At 43.7% G+C, this 23,261-nt stretch overlaps 1 protein-coding gene across 1 annotated transcript in view; it reads left to right on the top strand.

Annotated features, from left to right (window-relative positions):
• Positions 1-546: 546 nt before the first annotated feature.
• The window catches only part of Tnr (tenascin R), a 399,879-nt gene continuing 377,164 nt past the window's right edge, over positions 547-23,261 (top strand). The window contains exon 1 of the mRNA XM_036202163.1: positions 547-1,018. The gene's annotated coding sequence lies outside the window, so the exon portion shown is untranslated. The remainder of the gene's footprint in view (positions 1,019-23,261) is intronic.

Here is a 23,261-nt window from a genome sequence, read left to right as displayed (position 1 = left end):
GTCAATCCTGTCTCCAGGCCTGAAATAATATCAGATTATGTCTTCCTGCCTGTTTTTCTTACTAGCTTTCCAAAAAGCCACATTATGGGGTTGAGTGGAGGGTCAGTTGATGTCTCCTTCCTTTCCTACATAGTTGCCTCTTAAGTAGGCACTCCTCCCATTCTTGAGTTGTGCTGGGTATACCCAGTCCTTACTTATCTGTCAATTGAGGTTTTAGAGGATTCCTTTAAACCACTTGAGACCCTCACAACTGAACTTGTTCCAAAAACATTTTGTCCCCCAAGACACCCTGCATCCCACACTGTGTTTTTACTACTGTAGCCACAGGCAAAGGATCTGCAAAAGGTCCTCATTCTCCCTCTGTCTTCCCGTCTGAGCTCACCAGAGGGAAGTCTCTGGCTTTATTGGGACTCTTTGGCTGTTTGATTGTGTAGAAAAGCCTCTGAGAGTTTGTGGGTGCCAGATTGCTCAAGAGGACCAAAGACACATTGCTTTTCTGTCCACTAGGGGGCTACTTGTAGAAGGCTGGGGGGGGGGAAGCTTGAAAATATGCTGCTGAAATTTCAGTAAGAGAGGAAAAGAGAGAGCTTGCGAAAGACAGCAGAACGGTCCCAGGCTTCCTCATCTCCGTTCACGTCAGAGGCAGGAACCGACCGACTGTGCTAAGGCTGTTGGCTCAACACACAGAGACAGAGCCGGAGGAGCCTCAGACTGGGAAAGAAGAGGTGGTCCTCCCTGACCCAAGGAATTACCACTAGTGGAGTAAAGCCATCTGACTTTTTTTATCTTATTTGGTTGCCTCTTCTCTCCTTCCACCGGTAGACCTACCAGCTGGGTTTCGTTTTTTTCCGGTAGCCTTCTCTCCCTCTCAGAAAAAGAGGAAGGGAAGAGAAGGAGAGAGGTGGGCGCTCTAGGTGAGCGCATCAGCTGGCTCCAGCCCGAACAGACAAGAATTCTCTGCCCAGGAAGCTCTTCTCGCTCTCCGGCTACCCAGCCCCCCTCAGCCCCCCCAACCTGGGTAAGTCCAGAGCACTGCGCTCCCTGCTCCGGTTCCTTGCTAGCGAGATTTCAGCACCACGGAGAGCGACTATTATGCATTTCTATTCTGTCTGTTCTTGCAAGGCGGTTGGCAGTAAGGTTACATCTCTTTAGGCTGCCTGTAAAGCTGGGTTCTGTGTAAGGGGAAAAGAAAAGAAAGGAGAAAGGCGCAAAACTGTGTCTACCGAATTAGAGGGGGATGTGGACCTTGGCCTTGGGAGTGAGCCTGAGCAAATGTATGTGTGTGCACTGTTGCATAAGACAGGTGAGGTCGGAGCTAGCAGGCTTGTAATTGTGCTAGTCTCAGTGTGAGGCTGTGCTTTTTATATGTAGAGGAGAGGGAGGGTTTGGGGAAATGAGTCGCGGATCTTTCTTAATTAACTCTTTCCTAGCCAGCTGTAGGTGCTGGGAAAGTGTTACAGAGCTAGCCTGGGGGGTAGGAGTGGAGGTAGAGTGAAAAGTTGTGCTCCTGGGAGGGAGCTTAGAGAGGTTATATTTTAAAATGTCATTTTCCCCCAGGATTACCTGGGTTCCTGCTGTAGTGAGAGCCTAACCTGACGTTTTGCTTCCTTTCTTGGTGTGAATTCATGGTGGTCAGGTGCAACAGGTTAGCTCCAGGCTGGGGTAATTTGGGGCTGAGGTCTCCCATTTCATGCTTCTAGGAAAATACTCAGCCTGGCAGGGGCTGGCTGGTGTGGATTATACTATTTTTGCAAGCAGGCAGGAGGTACCATCCACTTTTCTGTTATCCTTGGTTGAAAAGAGGAAAAAAGTCTGCTTTCCCCTATTTTGTGGGGCATCTGTTAATGAGACACAGCACAGAGGAAAGGATTTGTCTCTGCTCATCTATAGCATTAGGAGCAAACATAGATTGGTCCCAAAGTGGGAATCTCTCCTCCACCTCCCATCCAGGGGCTCCACAGCTGGGAGCGGGCCATTGCTACCTTCTATTGCCTTTCATTCATTCCCATTCTCATCCTCATTCTCTCTCTCTCTCTCTCTCTCTCTCTCTCTCTCTCTCTCTCTCTCTCCCTCCCTCCCTCCCTCCCTCCCTCTCTTCCCTTCCCGGGACCACCTCTTTGCCTCTAAGTCTTCTTCTTCCTCCTTCTCCCTACTCCATCTCTCTCTAAATACTTTCAATAAGTGTCTTCTACCTGCCTTGCCTTTGTCTTGGAGATACTATTTGCCTGCCCCCAGGTCCTCCAGTTCTACTCAAACCTACTGGAAGAAAGTACTCAACAAGTGGCCCTGGGGGATTTCCTCCATCACCAAAAGTTCCCCAGGAGACAGTATCCCACAAGGGATGGGCAGCTACTCAGATAAAGCCTCAACCTAGCTGGCCTGTAACTCTTTGAGGTTCTGCTCACCTTTATTCATGATGAGGTGGGGGAGGGGCGGGCAGGTGGAGTTGTGCGTAGACCTTCTTCCTATGATGACTTTTGCTATGCATTTAACTCAAAATCCTAGGCTTTCCTACAAGACAAGGAAAATGCTCTTTGCTTTGGATTGTGGGAAGCTTCTAGGAGAGAGAGAGTTCTGAGAGAAATGGTACCCACCCCCCCCCCCCCCCCGTGCTTATTAGCATCAGCTCTAGAAACTTCAGTGTGTCTTTAGAATGAATGGTAGTGAATAGATTGTGGAGAGGGGAGGACAGTGATATCAGAGGTTGTAAAAGGTAGAAAAGGGTAGAAAAGGGATTGAAACAGACAAATTTAGAGAACCAGAAACCAACAACTGACTTATTCATACTCCATCCTTGCCTTTCACATCCCTCTAGTTTGTATCAGTAAGTGGATGGATTTCTGCATGACACATCCCTGGGTGCTTTAAAAAAAAACAAAACAAAGACAAACAAACAAACAAAAATGTCCTTGCAATGGACCCTGTCTTAAAGCTGTGTTGGTTACTGATGTCACCATTATCTTATTAATGCTTCTAAATTCTCTCTGAAAAAAAAGTGTTCAGTGACATTGTTGGGCCTATTGTTTGTTTGGGTTTTTTTCTTTTTCTTTCTTTTTCTTTTTTTTTTGGTTTTTCGAGACAGGGTTTCTCTGTGTAGCTTTGCGCCTTTCCTGAAACTCACTTGGTAGCCCTGGCTGGCCTCAAACTCACAAAAATCTGCCTGCCTCTGCCTCCCAAGTACTGGGATTAAAGGTGTGTGCCACCACCGCCCGGCTGGGCCTATTGTTTTTAAGGAGAGACAAGCATTGGGCCAGAGAGTGGCAAAAGCAGAAGCAGAACTTCTGATCTCATCACCTGTGAGTGCTCAGCATGGGAGAGTGAGGAAGGATAGCCATCCTGCAGACACATGTGTAAACAAAGCTTGTTAGTGAATTTGGTGTGAGGCTGTGGGCTCTCCCTGGGAAAGAGTGGGAACGAACCAGGCATCTCAAGGTGTTACTGTTGCCCAGAAGCCAGGTGAAGAGCTCTCTGTGCTGATAGTGAAGAGAGTCCCCTAGGCTAGTGGCCTTCAGGCTGAACTGAAGTCATATGCCTGATGGCCATTCTGCTTACCTCAGAATCCCAGGTAGAGGCCCCTTTTCCCAGAACTCATTGCCATAGATGTCTGGGGTTGGGATGTTTGTTTACTTTCCTGTCATGTGAATCTTCACAAGGCCACCTTCATTGAGTCCTCTGTGGTTTGGGATGTGAGGAAGATGACCAACAGTCAGGAAATGGTTGGGCTTCTAGCACCCGAGGAGTGGGGAATGGCACAAATGTACTCTATGTACCAAGCCTTTACTTCCCCAGATGTCCCTGCTCTCAATCCTGCCAAGATTCTGGAGAGAAAGCTACTGTATTCTCACATCTGTCTCTCCCTCACTAAACAGAAGAAATTCTGCTAGGCTGCCTCTGAGACCTAGAGATAAGACATGCTAGGAAAAGATGCAGGGAAGGATAAAGGAAGCGTCCTGATTTGTTCTCCATCACTGTAAGTGACCATCTCTTACCCCAGATGGGTAACCATAACTTTTTTATATTGAGATATAATTTGCAAGTAACAAAATGGGTAGAAGGTAACTATTTGGATTAGTAAGTTTAAACACTGTGTCAAAATGAACACTTGATACCTACCCCAAATAAATTATACAAAAGTTTCTGCATACGTCTTCACAATCAACCTTCTTTTCCAGAGTCCCTTTGCTTGTTGATTGCTACCATTATAGCTCAAACTTCTGCACTGTGCAGCAGAAATATAACACTGATTACATTTCATGCTAGATGGGTTACGTGTATCTTAGACTCTTATATGGATATCTCAGGGTCTGAGGCTACTGATTCTAGATATATGGCAGGAAAGGTGAGGGATAGGTGGGGTATATTCTGCATTTCAGCTTCTTGTAATGGCAGTAGAAAATGGCCATTTCAATGGTGTACATGGAAGGCAACAATTAAGTCTCCACAGAAGACCCTGAAGGTTCCTGCCTTTGAGCTGATCTGAGTTTATTTGATGGCACAACTCATGAATATGATGTTGAAATAGTTATCAAAAATATGGAATCAAGTTTCAGGTGCCAGGTCATGAGTCACTCTATCTGGTCTCCAAAAGTGAGCTGAGGAAAGAATAGCCCACATGATCTTGGTAGTAGAGAAAGAGAAAAGGGAGCTAGTTACAGTGACAGTTTTTACACCATAAAATCCAGACCCATCCACAAAGACCTGGGGTGAGGTGTGTGTGCTTATCCTCTTTCTTTAAGAGTGACTTTAAAACCAGAAACTATATGTTGACCTCATGTATTACCATAGTTCTACCCAAAGACCCTTCGTTCAGCTTGCTTCCATCTCTGGGCTGCTTGCTCCAGCAATAAGTACAGTTTCCTATTTATCATTAAGAAATAATGGAGTAATCAGAAGGTTTTTGGTGACTTGGTTGAATATATTTGTGTGTTTGTATGTGTGGTATCATGGCATCTTGCCAATTCTCTTCTATCCTATCTCTATTCTGAGGACCACTGGATTGAGGCATTGTAACCAACTGAGCCTGAGATTTTCAACTAAAACACTATCTGCTAGCTCAAACAGCAAATCAGAGTCCTCAAAATTTGTCTCTGTGGATTATAGACCCATTTCCACAGTCAGTGGATAGCCATATACTCTGCCTGCTTCCTTCTCTTTGGAGATTTTCCTACAGCGCCCTCTCGGGATATTGTCCCTCTGAATTCTTCTTCCTTAGAGGATGCACCAAGCCAGCTTTTCTATGGGAAGGCATCTGGGTCATTTCTTCCAGATGAGATCCCAAAATGGGGAGTATAGGTTGCTAAGCTACACAGTCACAACAAACTAAAAGATGGCCAAAGGGCAGACTCCCTACCATCTAAATGGAAGATTGTGGAAAATTTCAAAAGCCAGTTGGAGTGGATGACTTGGCAGAAGTCATCATCTTGATCTTGATTTTCGTTGATAACAGTGAAGTAGCATCACATTCCTAAGAGTATGGAAAGAGGGATTGTGATAAAGTTGTTTCAGATCTATTTCCAACCACACACAGGACTCATTAAAGCTTTGCCTTGAATATTCCACTCCATATACAGACCACCATTTATCCATATGTGAACACTAAGGTTGTTTTGGCTAGTTGCCCCTGTCTTACTCTCCAGACAATGGGTGGAACAATTTCCTGGTCAAAACACTGATTTAAGATCATTCTCTTTCCTGATAAGTCTAAACAGATGGTTCCCTAGAAGCAAATTGGAGAGGCTACATGGAGCTGGTGCATATGAATGAACTGGGTCTAGTTCCCATGCTTAAGCTTTCATTCATTGTTAGTATATACAGCAAAGACAATCTAAGTGAACTGGAGTCCTAAATCTCTATTCCCCCTGAAGTACCCCAACTATACCACAGAGATGTTCTTGGAGGCAGGAAGAGGCATATTGTTCACCTTCAGTGAGCCTGCCTTTGAGCTGTGAGTTTAAGACAAAGGTCCTAATGACAGAATGGCTTCTGAAGTCTGACACAAATGAGTCTGCAGATGCACTACAGTATTCTGAAGGGTTCTACTCTGATCACTACAGTATTCTGAAGGGTTCTACCCTGATCACTACAGTATTCTGAAGGGTTCTACCCTGATCACTCTAAAACTCTTATCTTTTGGGAAGGACCCCTCCAAACTCACTCGACTTGGCTAAATAGCAGTTCATGAGTTGGCTATAGATGATTCATTAAAAGGCCATTATCCAGACCCATGTGGATGTGTCCCATCATGCTGCATGGTACAAAAGAGACAAAAAGAGAAGCCACCTGAAACATTGATTCCAGGACAGTAGCAAGCAGGATAGTTGGTGTCTGGTAGCAGCTTAACAAAGGCTCTGAGCTAGAATTTGGCCTGTGATTCAAACTTAACTAAAAAATTTCATATCTGAGCCCTAGCTGCTTACATCTATCTATTGACTAATTATAATACTAGCCAATAGTCACTGAGTATTAACTATGCCTGTTAGCCAAGTACTTAACATAGAGAATGCCCTTAATAGATGTTTGTGTTATTACCATTATCAAACACCTTTAATACTTTGTATTCTTTAGTGGCTAAATGTGATGATAGATATTTTTATTCCCACTTTACAGATAAAGAAATCAAGGCAATGTGGCCTCAGATGACTTGCTCAGCTTAGGTACAAGAGCTTCTAAACATGTTCCCCTTTTTAGTAATAACAGCCGTGATTTATGGAGTGTTCATGGTTTGCTTGGCTCTGGACCAGGCCCTGCAGTGTTCTATCTCACAGTTTTAACTTCATCCACTCTCAGGCTGAAGTTGGCTCTGTGAGGCCCACTATGAAGATGTTGCACAATAATTCTCTTACTTAATCCTCACAACCCTGGAGCCAGAGCAGCAGGGAAAATCTTCACCAGCCAAGTGAAAAGTGGGGACCCCAAATGAATCCTTACGATCACAAAAGAGCATGCATGGATGAGGGGTACAAAGCTGAGAGGTTCAAAAAGGTTAGCCTTGCCTGAGGCCACATGGCTAGTGCTCACACGGCTGGCTTGAACCATGGATGAACCTCACGTTCCTCTCTGGCTTGTATCTTACCTCTGCTTTCTTTCACCATGGGTTACCCATGTACAGAACTACCAGTACAAAGCCTGTGAGGACATACACCAGTGGATAAATGCTGATGAGGTCAAGGCAGGAGGATCATAAGCTTGAAGCTAGCCTGGGCTAGAGCTTTCAGGGGCTGGAGAGATAACTCCCTCTACACAATAATGAGGACCTGAGTTCTATCCAAAGCACACTTGTAAAAAGTGGGGCACAGAGGCATGTTTGTAATTCTAGTCCAAGGGAGTAAAACAGGAGGATCTCTGGGGCTCACAACAAAGTCAATCTTCCCAAATAAGCAAACTTCAGGCCAGTGAGAGAGACTTTGTCTCCAAAAGAAGGTGGAGCGCAATTAAGAAACACACCCATTGTCCACCTCTGGACTTCACACATACACATGCACATGCATGCAGATGTGAACAAGTGAATACATGTATAAACATACATGCACACAAACCAGCAAGAAACACAAGATCTGGAAACTTGACTTTAAGTAACTGCCCTACCACATACTGACCTTGGCCAATTACTGAATCTACCATAGTCTGAAATTCTTTATCAAACTTCTTCATCTCCTTCAGCCTCCCCAAGTTATATATGCTATCATGTTATCTATAAGGAGTTCTCATGAGAATTAAGGAACAAGTCCCAGTGCCTAGGACAGTGTTGATATGGAACAGGTCCCTTAAGAACTGTAGTGTTACCTGGTATTTAATGTGACCTGCAGACTCGATGCAGGCCCGGGGTACTTGGCATCTTTACAAGTGAACAATTATCTGGGCTGACCTGGATTTTATATCCTTCTTAAGTGCTAATGGGTTGGGCCGCCCTTATTTTACATCACCTTGATTTTAGGAGCATGTGTTGGGCTATTTTTTTCCTACCCCTTTTAGCATCAAAGAAACCTGACAGGCTGATATTTTAAAAAATATCTGAGAGATGCCTTTTGACAATTAATTACGTGGAAATTGTCCCAGAGTGAAATTAATGTGAACCTTAAGGAGACGCTTGGGGATTGAGCCTCATTCCATGGGAGACTCCAAACCTTTGGCTTTCTTTCTTCCTTCCTTCCCCCTCCCTCCAGGTTCTTCTACCATTCTGAGTTTTATTTATGAAACATTTCCCTTCCTTTATAATTACGTTTTCCATAAGAAGAACATCTAACAGCCATCTCCTGGCTGGGCTCAAGTAATTGTTTGAATTTTTTGACGGTGTGCAATTTCAAAGCCTTGGGTTTATATAGATTACCTTGAATTTATCTCCTCAAGTGCATCAGGAGAGAAGCTGCTGCCTGCCTGTTGGAGTAATGTAAACTATGGAGCTGCTGAGCACCAGCGATGGTGTGGACAGACTTTTTTTTTTTAAGTTAGGATTTAGCTACTGCCATTTTATTTAAAATATTAATGAATGGTAAAATGTTTTCATTCTTTTTTTTTACTTTTCTTAAGAAATTTTCTACTCACTCTGCATGCTATCCACAGACCCCCCTCCTTCCTCCTCCCACCTCCCAGCCCTCCTTCCTAAGCCACCCCACATCCCCCAAATTGAGGTCTCCCATGGGGAGTCAGCAGAGCCCAGCACACTGAGCCTAGGCAGGTCCAAGCCCCTTCCCACTGCACCAAGGCTGTGCAAGGTGTCACACCACAGGCACCGGATGTAGACAGACTATTTATCTAAACAGATTTCTGTAGAACACACACTTTAATAAGCTAGGGGTTGCCTGCCTGTCCTGTGTAAGTGCCTCCCCTTGTCCCCTGGGGATTTGTCAATGCCAAGGTCAGCAGTAGTGACTAGCCAAGGGACAGGTGGGGAGAGAGTCAGCTGATTGTACCATCCCCTCTCTCCCTCCTCTGACAGCTGTATAGCTGTGAGCAGGGGTAAAGGTGCAGGCAGGCTGAGGAGCTGGCAGCCCCAAGGCCAAAGAGTCATGTTTGTCTTGTGCTGGTAGGTGTGGGTGTCCACCTGGGCACAGAGATTGGGTCCTGAGTAGCAAATGAGGGCCTTGCAAATGACTGTGTGTTGGAAAGGGTAGAGGCCAGTGCCATGGATAAAGGGGATTTCTCCTCACGGTAACCCAGGTTATGCCGCAGAGAGATTGAACATATAAAGACAGCCATCAAGCCTCCTGTTCAAAGCAGTATATATTTATAGAGATATAAATGAAGTTTAATGCTGGTGAAACTCACTATAAAAGCAAAAGACTTCATCTGTATCTACTTTAGGTGCAGATCAGCACAGGGCCTTTGCCTGTTTCCAACTGAGGGTGCACACCCCTATACTCTTTCAAGACCCAGCTGCTAGGGCTCTGGAGCTACCAGCAGGGCTGGGGAGACAGAGGTCCCTTGAGCATCTTCAGATGGGCACCCAACAAAGGCACGCTCCCCTTATCATCCAGAGCTGTTTAAACACAGTGAAGAGCATGGAAAGGCAGAAGCATTGCCAAAATCAAGCAGCTTCAAACAGTCAGGAGTCTGGCTTCCAATAAAACAATTTGAGAAAGGTTTGCTTTTCATCTGCTTTGGAAGCTGCCAGTTTCTGTTCCTCATAGCTCCAGATGAGGTACAACTGCAAAGCGCAGCTGACCAGTCCCTGTGCTCTGAGAGTCTCTCCTGATCCTGCATCTCCTGCCATGTGTGTTGGGTGTGTGGCAATCCTCTGAAACCCTGCCTGACCGAAGCAGCATCCTGGCTCTTCCACTGATTCATGGAGTAGCCTGGAGGAAATCACTTTATTTCTTGGAGCTTCTATTTCCTCTCACTTGGCATGAGGCAAATAGTTGCTGCCTCTTTGAATTGTTGACTATGTTCAAGAAGATGCTAATTTTCACATGGAGACTTATAACAGCCCATCTGTAGTGAGGGGCTTCAATCCATGGAGTTCTCATCTGAAAAAGTACATTTTAAAGTGAGGGTCAAGGGCTCAGACTGCTTTGACATTTTTTCCCTACAGGCTGAAGAAGCTCCATGTGGTCCCAGCCCCTCTTCCCTTTCTTTTTTAATGTTTATACACACACACACACACACACACACACACACACATTCGTATGAGTTCATGTGGGTATGTTCACATGAGTGCAGGTGACCATGGTGGCCAGAGGAGGATTTCAGATCCCCTGGGGCTGGAGTTACAGCCACCTGACATGGGTTTTAGGAACAGAACTCAGGTCCTCTACAAGAACATTAAGCTCTCTTCTCCAGCCCCAGCCACCCAGCCACCCACCTTCTTACTGAGGCAGCAGCTTCATGGGAAGTTCCCTGACCAAACAAAAGAGTGTTTATCTTCATGTAGCAGGAGTGTGAGGAGGGGGTCACCCTCATCTTGGAGACCTGTCCTTGTCCTTCTAACTGACTCATTAGAAAGATTAGAGGCAACATACATAGATCCCGGGAACACCATTTCCCTGAGAGGGTGTATCTTTGTGTAGTTGGGGATGTGCTTGAATTTCCTTTAAGAAAGCAGGAAAATAGACCCAGTGCATGGATTTCTTCCCTGGTCACCCTCCATCTGAGGGAGCGGCAAGTTGGGGTATTCTAGAAGAAGGACTGTTGATTGAGCCCGATAGAAACTGAGTAGAGGACGAGGTAGAAAACACTATCAGTCTGTCATTTATTAAAATGGTCTGAGGCACAGTACCTGAGTGATTAAAATGCAAAGTAAGAAAGTGCTGTTTCCTACTCCCCATCCTTGCCATCCCCCCTTTTTTTATTTGTATTTTATCAGTTTAATTCAGTGAGAATGGGAGGCAGCAGCTCTCTTTAGGAACCTGGAAGGAAGGAACACAAACCCTGGACAGGTTCCAGTGGTTTCCCTTAGAGTTGCCAGGCCTTGTTGGAATCCCAACATCACCCTCCTTTGTGGTGAGAGACCCAAGAGACAGTGGGCAGGTGACCTCTCTCTGCGTGTTCACTTTCACACTGCTCCTGTGATTTTCCAGGAGGGTTCCTGTGGGCCTCTAGGGACCACATTAGACAGAGGGGTCGTAGAAGCCCACTTGACATCTTCAAACTGTAATATGGGTATCTTGGGAAGACATAGATATCTTGGGGCTATGTGATTATTGGGGAGATATGACACTTGGCTCATGTGTCTCTCTTAGTTCTTAAGGTCAGAAATTGCTAAAGTGGTTCTGCATCAGGGAAGGAGCTTTCTCATGTTTGAAGTTTCACACATATCACTTTGGAGTCTGACTCAGCTGCCAGCATATGTAGGCTCTGCCAGTGACAAGATAGGATGCCCGGAGAGTGGCAATTAGACATGATTGTGGTGGATTTTCAGGGTACACTGGGTTCATAAATCACCAGCTGGATCCACAGGTGTTTTTTGTTTTGTTTTGTTTTGTTTTGTTTGTTTGTTTGTTCTGCTTACTGTTCAGAAGCACAGTCATTGCTAGCATGAACTCCCACCAGGAAATGGCTCCATTACTTCTTATATGAATACTAACTGGTCTGCTCAATTGCCTTTGAGTCAGGTGCTGTTGTTCATCCCATTTTATAGGAGGAAATGCTAAGGCACAAAGTTTCTGATTTTCCTAAAGATCACGCGAATTGATTTGAACTCAGGCGCTTGGTTTTTATTGACTAGGCTCTCTTAGCTTCACTCAGAAACAATCTAGCTTCCCTGTTCTTGAGTAACACAAGAGGCTGGAGAATCAGCCCTTGTAAAAGGTTGGTTGAAAAGAAGATCACAGCAGCTGGGCTTCTCCCTGGGGCTCTAGGCAGGCATTCCTACTCCCCGCCCTTTGGCAAGTCATTCATTTTGTTGTTGTTGTTGTTGTTGTTGTTGTTGTTGTTTTTAACAAAACACCTCCCAGCTCCTTTGAGATGAGGAAAGAATCCATGTCCAAGGCAGGTAAGTTTTCTTAAACACCTTTTCTTTCCTTCATGCAGTTCTTACCCAGTGGGAAAAAAAAAGCCTTGCTCACCTTGTGGCTTAGACACACAGGAGATCATCTGGGCCACTGTTGTAACTAGCCCTTTATGTGTGGGATGCTTCTTTGAACTCTGAACTGATATTGTGCAAGATGAGAGTCTCACAGTGTATACCCAAATGATTGGTCTAGTTGTGTGTGGTGGAGGGGTGGGGAGGATGACAGATGCCACTTTGCTCAATCTGTTCCTTTTGAGGTTATCCGTTTAGCACGGGGAACATCCAGCACCCCCAGAAGGCTAAGGGGGAGACAAGTAGTGCTGTCAAGGGTGCAGGGTACTGCTTAAGGGCACCTCAGCCATGTCCCTACCCTGCAATAGGAGTGAGGGAACATCATGGAGTAGGAAAAAGGAGGGAGGTGGATTGTACCATGCTTCCTAGGCACCTACCATGTACCAGACATGGTGGAAATGGAGCCAACCAAGAAACAGACTCATCCAGAGTAGACATGCTTGAGGACAGGGATGGCCTGAGGCTGGTATTTAGTTCTTCTATCAAGTGCTGAGTGGGAACTTTTGGGGAGGGATTATTACAAGTCAAGGTGAGAAGATGAGTGAAGGGAATTCATCACAGGATTAAAATAACTACCCGCATGCAGAAGGCTACAGACTTGGGGAGAGACTATGAACCTGAGCATAGTTCTTGCCTCTGCCTAGCTGTGCCCTTTAGTGTGGTCGCTTAACCTCTGTGGGCCTCCAGTTCCTGTTTTCAAGCATGGGATGATGATATGCTGAGGATTTTGTAGCAGTTGAATAAGGAAACATATATTAGCTCCCACTGCTACTTTCATACTATTCTTCTTCCTTTTTATATTGTTATTAAAATTTCACATTTCAGGGCCTCAGCAGATGGCTCAGTGTATAAGAATACTTGCTTGTATAAGCATGTGGACCCAAGTTCCTATCCCCAGCGCACTCACAGAATACAAGGCATGACTGCACACATCTGTAATCCCAGGACTGTGGTGGGTACAGAGACAGGAGGATTGTTAGGGTTTGCTGGCAACCAGTTTAGCTCCAGGCTCAGTGAGAGACATCGTCACAAGGGAATGAGGTGGACAGAGAGAGATCGGGAAGCTCTTCTGGATTCCAAGGAAGTGCACAGGTGCACTTGCACATACATGTAGGCATACATCATACAGACACACAGACATACATACACGTGCGCATGTGTGTGTTTGCTAAGTTCAACAATGTGACCATTTAATTACTTCCATTTCTATAGAGTTTCAGTGAACTGTCCAAGGTAGTACAGGCAATATGTTACAGAATTGAGATCACAGCCACCCGACCTTATACTTTTCCTTTTAATTATGTATAGACCTCTTTCTTGTGCTAAGATCGAGCTAGCCAGCAAAATGACAGTGGTCAAAAGACCCACTGTCTGCCCCTGAGGATGCAACTAACTCCTTTAGGCACTTGTAGCTGCATTGCAGAAAGGGCCTGGGGCATTGTGGGAGGCTTTGGCACCCATCCTTTCATTCCTACTATTTTCTAAGGTCGCCCCTTGACAGATTAGTGCTGAATTTCTACAATGAGGCCATCTCCTGTGGCTGGATAGCATAGGCTTTCTCCATCCCATCAGCCATTGCAGCACCTCCACAAGAACCAAGTCCCCCTCCTGGCATCAGATCCGAGGCCAGCAGGCCAGCAGCCTCGGGTGTCACCCTACAGAGAAGCCTACTCCCATAGCAGCTCTCCATGTCCTCTTCTGTTTTATTTTTCTTTAGCACATTGATCACCTGCCAACACAGCACATCTTGCTGTGATTTCTTTCTTACCATCTAGTTCCTCCCTGTAGAATGCATACTGGAAGACCTGGACTTTATCTGTCTTACAGCTGCATTCTCTGCCCTGAACTGTCCATGAGCAGTAGAAGACTGAGTCTTTATCCAGGATCCTTTGTTCCAGCAAGTGTTTGCTAAAGGCTGGCTGTGAGCCAGCCATTCTGTCAGTGGCTGGATATTGAGTTGGCTCTTTGTCTTTGAAGAACATCTTGCCTGGATAAAGTAGAGAGAATTATATGTGTGTGTGTGTGTGTGTGTGTGTGTGTGTGTGTGTGTGTGTATGTATTAGCCTTTCATGCAATGAGGACATTACAAATATATATGTATGTATATATGTGCATGCATGTGTGTATATACATACATATAAACATATACACAAAGATACATACACACACACACACACACATTTGTAACATCCTCACTGCATGAAGAGCTAATGTCTAGGAAACAACTGTATTGCTGTAGGACGGAGGGAGAAAGACTCACTTTGCTTAGAGTATTCCTTTAAGCTTCTACAAAAGAGGTGGCATGTGGACTATTCATGTTAAGGGTTTTCAGCATTGTGGGGGTGACCAACAAGGTGATGTAACTTGAGTAGCGGTACCGGGTCAGGTTATGGTTGGGGTGTTAGTGAGGATGATGGGAGCTTATGCTGATGAAGAAGAGTAGAATTTAACTTTACTCTCACAATTTGCATGAGGGAGAATTGCCAACAGCTTGGAGAACTTTAGCTGAGAAATCTGGAACTATGTTGTTCATGAGAGCTTGTCACCTCTTTTGTCAGAGAACAAAAGGCTCAGCTTAACCAGTCTACTCACAATCAAGGTAGTCCTGTATATTAAACACATCTTTTCTGCACTCTCTCTAATCCAGAGATGAACGACTTGGGGTGGGTAGGAGGGCCCCCTCAGAGCTCCAGACCTCTTCGTTTCCAGATATCTTTTCCCTCTCCAACAACAGGAGGCCAGGTTTCAGCCATCGGTGCTGATTCCTCTAGTGCTCTCAGAAAATGGCAACACTGTGATTGGTATCACATAGGTCAAAGGCAAGACTACATAGTGAGCATGAGGGGTGGGGGGTGCTCTCACACTAGAAGCTTTGAATGCCTGTTCTGTTCCCTTTGACTGTGGGCTGTTGAAGAGATCTGTCCATTTTGTTTATACTCAACCCTTCTCTTCCAGAAAGATGATAAAGCTGCAGTCTCCCATGCCAGGGGCCCCACTAGGAAAATGTTTCCCTATCAATCTGAGTGTCAGTAACTCAAATAGTGGTGCTTACCTTGTGGTTGAACACCTAACAAAATTTTAAATTATTATTTAAAAATACACAAAGGAAGTCAAAACATCATCAAGGAGGAACCTCCTAAGCAGAATGCAAAGTCAGGTTCATCCACAACACAAGAACCACAGGTAGAAAGCTAGAGGGTTAGGATTGTGACTTCTTTCAAGATGGACCTCACTTAGTGTTTGAATGCTTTTCCTCCAAGGTGGACTACTCTGTCAGGATCCATAGCTCCAATCTAGACACTGGCTTCCTGTCTCAGTAAAACCAAACTCCGGTCAGTAGCAAGTATTTCTTTCCAAATCTTCCTGTTATAAATAGGAGGGAAAAATAGCATTGCAAAGCTCATGGACAGACCATAGCACATAGTAGGTGCTCAGAAATATCCCTTCTTGTCCTGGTAACCTGCTTCACAAGAGCCCATATTCAGGTCCTTCCTCTAAAGTCCTGCCCTGTAGCCTATTAAAATCTGATTGCAGCCAGCCGCTGTCTTACTTGAAAGGCTCTGAGCACTAAATCACACCTATGCATAAATGATTGATAAGGAATTAATAGGTTAGGTGGTAGCACTTATGGAAAGCAGCAGGCAAGAAAAGAAAGAAGCTTTAATAGCAAATGTCAAAAATCAGATATAGGCCTCCGAGGGGACATTTTCAGTGACAGGTCTGCTGCAGAGTCCCGTAAATCATGCCTATTAGAAAGCCAGCTCTTAGGTCTTCAAAAGGACAGAGGATACACAAGGTCAGGAAAGCATAGAGTAGGGTCAGCATAGGATTGCATGATAAGGCATTATCCTTAACCTTGACTGTGACACTTACTACCCTTCTCTATAGTGCTGAGTCTAGTCTCCCATGTTGGCTACTCATTTTTCTTCCTTCTGGCTTTAATTCTCCAGCCCCTGGCTTTGCTTTTCTCTAGCATCCATTGCTCTCTAGTAATTTACTTAACCAGGCTGAGACTCTACCACTGATCACGATCATTGTTCAGTCCCTTACAAAACTTTTCTGGACCTCTTTCTTGTGATCACCCTGCAAAACTCCTGCCTGGCTAAACCCAATTGCTACCTTGCCATCCACTCTCATGCTTCTATTCAAACAACTACACATCGTGAAGAAAAATAGTGTCCTGCTCATCGTTGTTATCACAGCAAAGACTATAACTTCCAAATGAGCACTGGAAACTATTGGTGAAATTATTAAGGCTGCTACCCCCGACAGGAAACCCCTTGGCAATCTCTCCATGCTGCTCTAGTGAGTTAACTACCAGTTTTGTAATTTTATATCTTTTTTGCAAGGACAGCCTGCCCATTCTTTTAAGTCTCCTTTACCTTGCACTCTATATGTCTTCCTTGTGCCCAGCTTGTTGGTCCATACGCTTCATTTATAAGTGCCATGGCCCTGATATTCCATGATCCCCAAAGAATTGGTTTCTGTAGTCATCACCTTTCTTCTCCCTCATTGCTTCGTACTCCTAGGAAGGAAATGAATGTGCTCTGATAATCTCCTCTGAAAAAGTGAGGTCTGTCTGGATTCTACTTCTTGTCTTGACCACATTTCTTAATTCCCATTCACAGTAGAACTCATTGAAAATGTGGCTGGTTCTAATTCTACTCGATAAGGTGTCTATAACTACCTTTCCAAAGACACTCCACATATCATCAAAGTTTCCAGAACCTTCATGCTCCCAAATCTCATGACCCTCATCGTGTGTGTGTGTGTGTGTGTGTGTGTGTGTGTGTGTGTGTGTGTGTATGTGTGTTGTGTGTTTGACCAACTCTTTGCATCATGGAACAATTATTACTATCTAGAAACCACCATCTTCTATTGACTTTGTGTCATAAACTTCTTAGGTTTTCATTCTGTCTTGAAAGCCACTAATTTGCTGGGTTCTCTTGTCTTCAACCTCTAAAAACTTGCATCTCTGTGTGATGGTTAATATTGACTGTCAACTTTATCCTCTGGGCATGCCTCTGAGAAATTAGCTAGATTAGGTCTCTTAAAGTAGAAAGACTCACTCGATTGTGGGCAGCACCATTTTGTGGGTTAGGGGCACTGGATTGAGTGAAAAGGGGAAGTAAGATAAACCCCCACATTCATTTCTTTGTTCATCCTAACTGCATTAAGTGTGACGAGCTGCCTTAAACTCTTACTGCCATGACTCCTCACTAGCTCTTTTGTAATGTGTTTTCTCCACCCACTTTCCCCTTTTTCCTTATTCTAGGGTCCCAACCTGTGGGTTGGTGCTGCCCACATTTAAGCTAAGCTTTCCTTCCTTAGTTAACCCTTTCCAGAAATCCCTCAGAGATACACCAAAAGGTATTTCTCCTAGATGATTCCAAATCCAATTAAGTTGATGATGAAGATTCTATAATCAACAGAAATATTAGAAAGTATCCTATTCATTTCCCTCTTTTTGTAGACAAAGAGATCAAAGCTAGGGAAAGGTCATTTCACAAGAATCTTGATTGTCTTCCTTGTTTAGCTGCTGGGTGCCTGTTTAGTCCTGGGCTGAGATTCAGGGTGACAGACCCACACTGGGGCAATCATAGAGGACTGGGTGCCAGGACTCAGGCTTTGAGGCTTCTAGGAGAGACTGCTGATCCATAACAGATCTCCAAAGAAGCTAGACTTACTGCTACCTCAAAATTTTGTCTGGAGAAGCTTCTCATGCCAGTCACCTGGATGTGATTTTTCTGAATCTGAACAGGGCTCAACTGTTCTTAGGTGGCTTCTGCCATCCTTTGATTCATTTTCTCCTTCTCTACAAGAAGAAAAGATGTGAAAATTATGACTATCTAATTCTGCCTCTGACATGGCCAGAGGGAAATGTCCAGCAGCCTTTTATAGGTCCTGTTGTTTTCAGGGGATGATTTGAATCAATTTTTAATTATCAAATGTTAAGTGGAATGTCTTCCTTAATTATATATGTGTATCTGTGTGTATATGTATGCATATAAACAGATGCATACCCATGCATTTCTTTCAGACACAAAGGACAGAAGAAAATATTTTTAAAAAGAGTCTAGACTCAATTTGGTGCTCATTCTATCACAGCATACTGGGTGATCTCTGCCTTTTGAATGGTTGATTAATTGTGAGTTACAGAGCCCTTTGCCTTAGTAGAGATGTCATAGAGTTTACACAAGGTACATCTTACTCTCAACAATATCTCTGACTCTTATTTAGTCATATGGAATTTAGTAGACAGGAGTACTTGGATTGAATTTTCTTTTATATTAGACATAGACTGGAGAATCTCTCAATTCAAATATTTAACTTAGAAAAGATTAATCACTGTTCTACTTACTGTAGTGGTTTCAGTGAAAATGTCCCCCCTTAGGCTCAGATATTTGAATCCTTGGTCTCTAGTTGATGATGCTGTTTGGAAAGGGTTGGAAGGTTTGGTTTTGCTGGAGGAAGGATATCACTGGAGGGTGGTCTTTGAGATTAAAAAGTCTTACCCACTCCCAATTTACTTTCTCTGTCTCTCTCTGTCTCTCTCTCTGTCTCTCTCTCTCTCTCTCTCTCTGTCCCCCCCCCTCTCTCTCTCCTTCATGCTTGTGGTTAAGAATATGAGCTCCCAACTTCCTGCTCTGAAAGGCAGGCATACCTGCAGCTTGATACTATGCTTTTCCACCATGTTGGACTCTCATCCCTCTGCAATCACAACCCAAGCAAACCCTTTCTTCTGCAAGTCACCTTGGTCATGGTGTTTTAGCATCGCAATAGAAAAGTAACTAATACATTTAATTTTCTTGTTGCTGTAACAAAATACCCAACAAAAGTAATTTTAGGAGGGTTTATTTCAGCTTATAGTTTGAAAGTATGGTCTGGCATGTTGGGAAGGTGTGGCAATAGGAGTGTGAGTCTGCTGGCCACATTGCATCCATAGTTAAGAAGCTGAGAGAGATAAATGTTGGTGCTCAGCTTAATTTCTCCTTTTATTTATAGGACTCCATCTCATGAGGTGGCCCACATTTAGGATGGGTCTTCCCACCTCCATTAGCCCAACCTAGAAATTTCCTTACAGACTTGCCCAAGGGTTTGCTCCTAGCTTATTTTAGATTCTGTTAAAGTTGACAATCAACATTAACCATCAGCATCAGCAACAACTTAGACATCATTCTACATCCAAAGTGTCCTCCATTTGTACAGACATGCTTCATCCTCTGGCCTCCTGCAAGCCTACACCATATAGACCTTTGGTAAAGACTAGTTGGTAGTTGTTACTTTGGTCTTTTATTCTTGTTTGGGAAATCTTTGAGATGCTCTTGATGAGTGTTTTAGCATACTCAAATAGCACTAATAGCTTTATGTGGTTTTCTTTGATCATGCTTATTATCATTTAAATAATCCATTTTCTGCTTCATTTATTTGCTTATTTCATGAAGGAAGTGTTGGAATCCTCAGGGTGGCTCTGAAACACTATGAATTCCTTTCCTCATTGTGTATTTTTAAAATGTATTTGCCTCTTCCATTTCCTCCTATGACTGTACTTTCATTTCCATGTTATACCCTTGAATGTGAAAATCTAAGTCAAACTCTTGAGTCCTTAAGACAAACCTAGGTCCCAGGCGCTATCCTAGGCTCTGAATTTCCTACAGAGACAAAATCTCTCAGTTTACAAAACAAACATTGCCCTAAAGCTATGCCACATATCTATCACCAGACTTTCCTGATTTTTACCTTTTCTGTTCTCTCATATTTGTGTGTCTCTCCATCTCTAATTCTCTGGCATGTTATTCAGACTGGCTTTATTCTTCTCCATTATTCAATTATATTTAATCCTAATGCTGTATTCATGTGTCATATGTTACTGTATAAAAGTTTGAGGTTATAAAGAAAAACTTACAAGGGTCTACGAACATACATAGTACAGGCACCTGGCTGGGTGTGGGATACCTTTTTTTTCTTTCTCTTTTTCCTCCATCTCCTCTTCTTTCTTCTTTCAAATTTTGTCCTTCATTTTTCTAGAATGATTAGTTTGTTATTGTTATCAATGAAGAAACAGATGCCATTTGAGCTCTTGTGGATTGTAGTCATAATAGACATTACAAAAATGCTTATTTAGAATATAAACTCTAGGGTACTGGAAGTCATATTTCTTTAGATCTCTAATATTTAATTTTAGATGTGCTGTGGGGATTTGAGGCTAAGAAGAACAAAGTTTTTGGTGGTTTTACCAATGCTGTTGGTATAATTGCTTGTGTAGCTAGAAGGCACTAGCTGGATATTCTCATCAGGAGGCTATGGAGTCTAAGATCAAGTTGCCAGCAGATTTGGTGACTGGTGAAGGTTTACTTTTGGTTTTATGCATATCATCCTGTGTCCTCGTGTGATGGAAAGGGGGGCTGTTCCCTTGTTCTAGTCCATTCTCTATATTTTTAGTAAAGACCACTTCAGTATGGTCATCTGAGCTTGTCACTCTCTTCTTATACTCTTTAAGCACTTTCAATTATAACCCAAACAGAAATCCTTGAAGTGGTTTGCCTCGCCATTCATGCTTTACCCCTTTTCCTCTTAGTGCAACAGTATTGGGCTGGGCATCCCACAGCTCCCAAGATGTTTGGTCCTATGTTCTTTCCTTGTGGTTTTCCCCTCCTCCACGTCCTCTCTCCATTCCCTCCTCTCTCTGCCTAAGTCATCTGCATGTGCAGGTCTCAGCTTGGATGCCTCTTTTTCCAGGATGCCATTCCCTTGGCTTCCCTTACCTACCCAGGTTCTTGTGCTGTGTATGTTCATAGAACCTTCTTAGTTTTTCATTATAATCTCAAATATTTTCATTGTAACATGTGACATACAAAGACAGCATAAACATTAAATGTAATTCATAATAATAAAGCAGGATCCCTGTAACTACCCTCCAGGTCAAGCAATAAGATACCAACAAGCCTCAATGACACCCTTGGGTTCCTCTTCTGACTTCAATCTTCTCCATTTCCACAGACAATAGCCTTCCTGACTTCACTGGTGTGAATTTCTTTACTTTTGAGGGTTTAGTATGTGTCAGCTTAGAAATATATATATATATATAATTTATACTCATATTTTATATATATTTACATACATTTATGTACATATCCATACATTTTATATACATGTGTTTATATGTCAATTTATCAAATTTTATCAGAATACAAAAAATATCAAATTTTATATACATGCCAAATTTATGTTTTGAAAGTTTATAAATACATATATCAATAATAAACATATAACACTCCTTGTTTGATATACATACTTCCATTGATTGAAAAGGGCTCATGCCTCTTTTGCTCACCATTATATTCCCATGGTCTTGCCTAACCCTAGAGCATTTCAACTCTACAATAGCTATTTGGAAACTAAATGAAGAGAAAGGACATCCATGTTGACTCTAGATAAAGGCTAGGCTATTATGAGAGTGCCACTGTGAATCCCTTTCAGAAGGATGCTGCAAACAGGGCATTGAGGTATCTGTTGCATAGGAGAAACATGTTCAGAATCACCTGCCACTTTCTGACAACTTTAAATAAGAAAGGTGACTGAAAAAGCTATGTGGGGAAGTGATTCTGTCTGTCTGCCTATTTGTGCATCCATCTATTTATGTATCTAACCACTCATTTATTTATCTATCTGTCCAGTCAACTGTGTAATATTATCCAAACACACAACTACCAAAGCAGACTAGAAAAATAGAGTGCATAAAAGAACGGGCTGATGAAAATGGTAACCGTCTCATAAGCAGGCATAAGTATTGGCCTCTAGTCATGACCTACAGGAATAAACCCTGTCCCTGTCAGCAACCCAGACAAGGAGCTGCTGAGAAAATAAACTGTGTCTCGGGAATTTGATTCATGAGGGAGAAAAAAACTGTGGCAGGATCATGGAAACACATGAATTATTCACAATTCAAACCAGGAAAGGGGAAAGAGGAGGAGGGGAATGACCAGGAAATGAACAAGAAAATAAAGCTCTCCTGGGCCAGAAGGGGCCAAGGTAGCAGAGGGAGCGACCTCATGGGGGACTAAACCAGACTGGCAGAGGCAGAAAGGCCAGCTGGCCACGTGAATAGCTGATCTGAGAATCCCTGGTGGAGAGAGTGGCTTGTGTGTAAGATGAGGAGTATCCCTAAGTCAGGAAGCTGGTTACAGCTGGAGTAAGCCACTGGACAGCTCATGATTGAGTTTAAAAATAAATCCCCATGCCAAGCTCACTGCTGCCCTGTGATTGCAAGAGAGGAAAACCACATCTGCTGGGCTGGCAGTCTGGTGTAGGGGGTGTGCACACAGGACTGAGGAAGTTGGGCCTGGCCTAGAGAAGAAGGGTAGGAGGGGGTCACCCTTTGTAGCATGATGAACTTTGCCCCGGTTGTGTCTGGGTATATGAAGAGTGAGTTTGAGGGAAGCAAGGGGGAAAAGTTATTTCCTCTGTCATCATCAGCGAGAGACTTGGGCTATGCTAAAATGAAAGGGATTCCCTTATGAGGATAACATGCTGAGGAGGTTGAAACTGGAGACCAGGAACTGCTCAGTGCAGGAGCCAATGGAGAGAGACAGCCACGGCACCTTCCAGAACAGGACTACAGCTAATGTCCTTCAGGAAAATCAGCTTAGAGATAGCCAGGTGGAGTGTGGGCTTATCTGTACAGTTTAAAATGGGTGGAACAAACTGCAATATGCTTTTGGCTCCCCACAAGGACCTGGAATTGCTTCTTCAACATTTGCTGGGCCCTAGTCTTGACCCCAAGAGAGGGAGATAGAGGGAGCAGGGAAGGACATAAGCAAGTTATTTCAAATGCTAAAAGAGCTGTGGAACCTCTGGAATGGGAAACTGAGTTAGAGACTAGACCGCTTCCCTGGATCATCTGAAAGATGTCTCTGAGGATGGCTTTTGTTTTGTGGCTTTGGTTCTGGTTTTTTTTTTTTTTTTTTTTGTTGTTGTTGTTGTTGTGTTTTTTTTGTTTTTTTTTTTTTTTTTACCCTGGCCTATCCTTGAATTCACAGCATCCCTCCTGCCAGCCTCTTAAGTGCTGGCACCATATGCTTGGGCTGCTACACCTTGCTCAGGAGGGGTCCTTTGAGTAGAGCTCTGAAGGATGATGAGGAGCCAGCCATATGCTGGGGACATATGAAGCACAGAGATCAGCATGATGCAGGGCCATGAAGAAAAACACGAACCAGAAAGGACTTTAAATCTAGGTCCGCCCTTG

Source organism: Onychomys torridus, chromosome 11 (assembly GCF_903995425.1).
Source record: "Onychomys torridus chromosome 11, mOncTor1.1, whole genome shotgun sequence".
Taxonomy (NCBI): domain Eukaryota; kingdom Metazoa; phylum Chordata; class Mammalia; order Rodentia; family Cricetidae; genus Onychomys; species Onychomys torridus.
The sequence above is the reverse complement of the archived record's forward strand: the minus strand, read 5'-3'. Positions and strand labels throughout refer to the sequence as shown.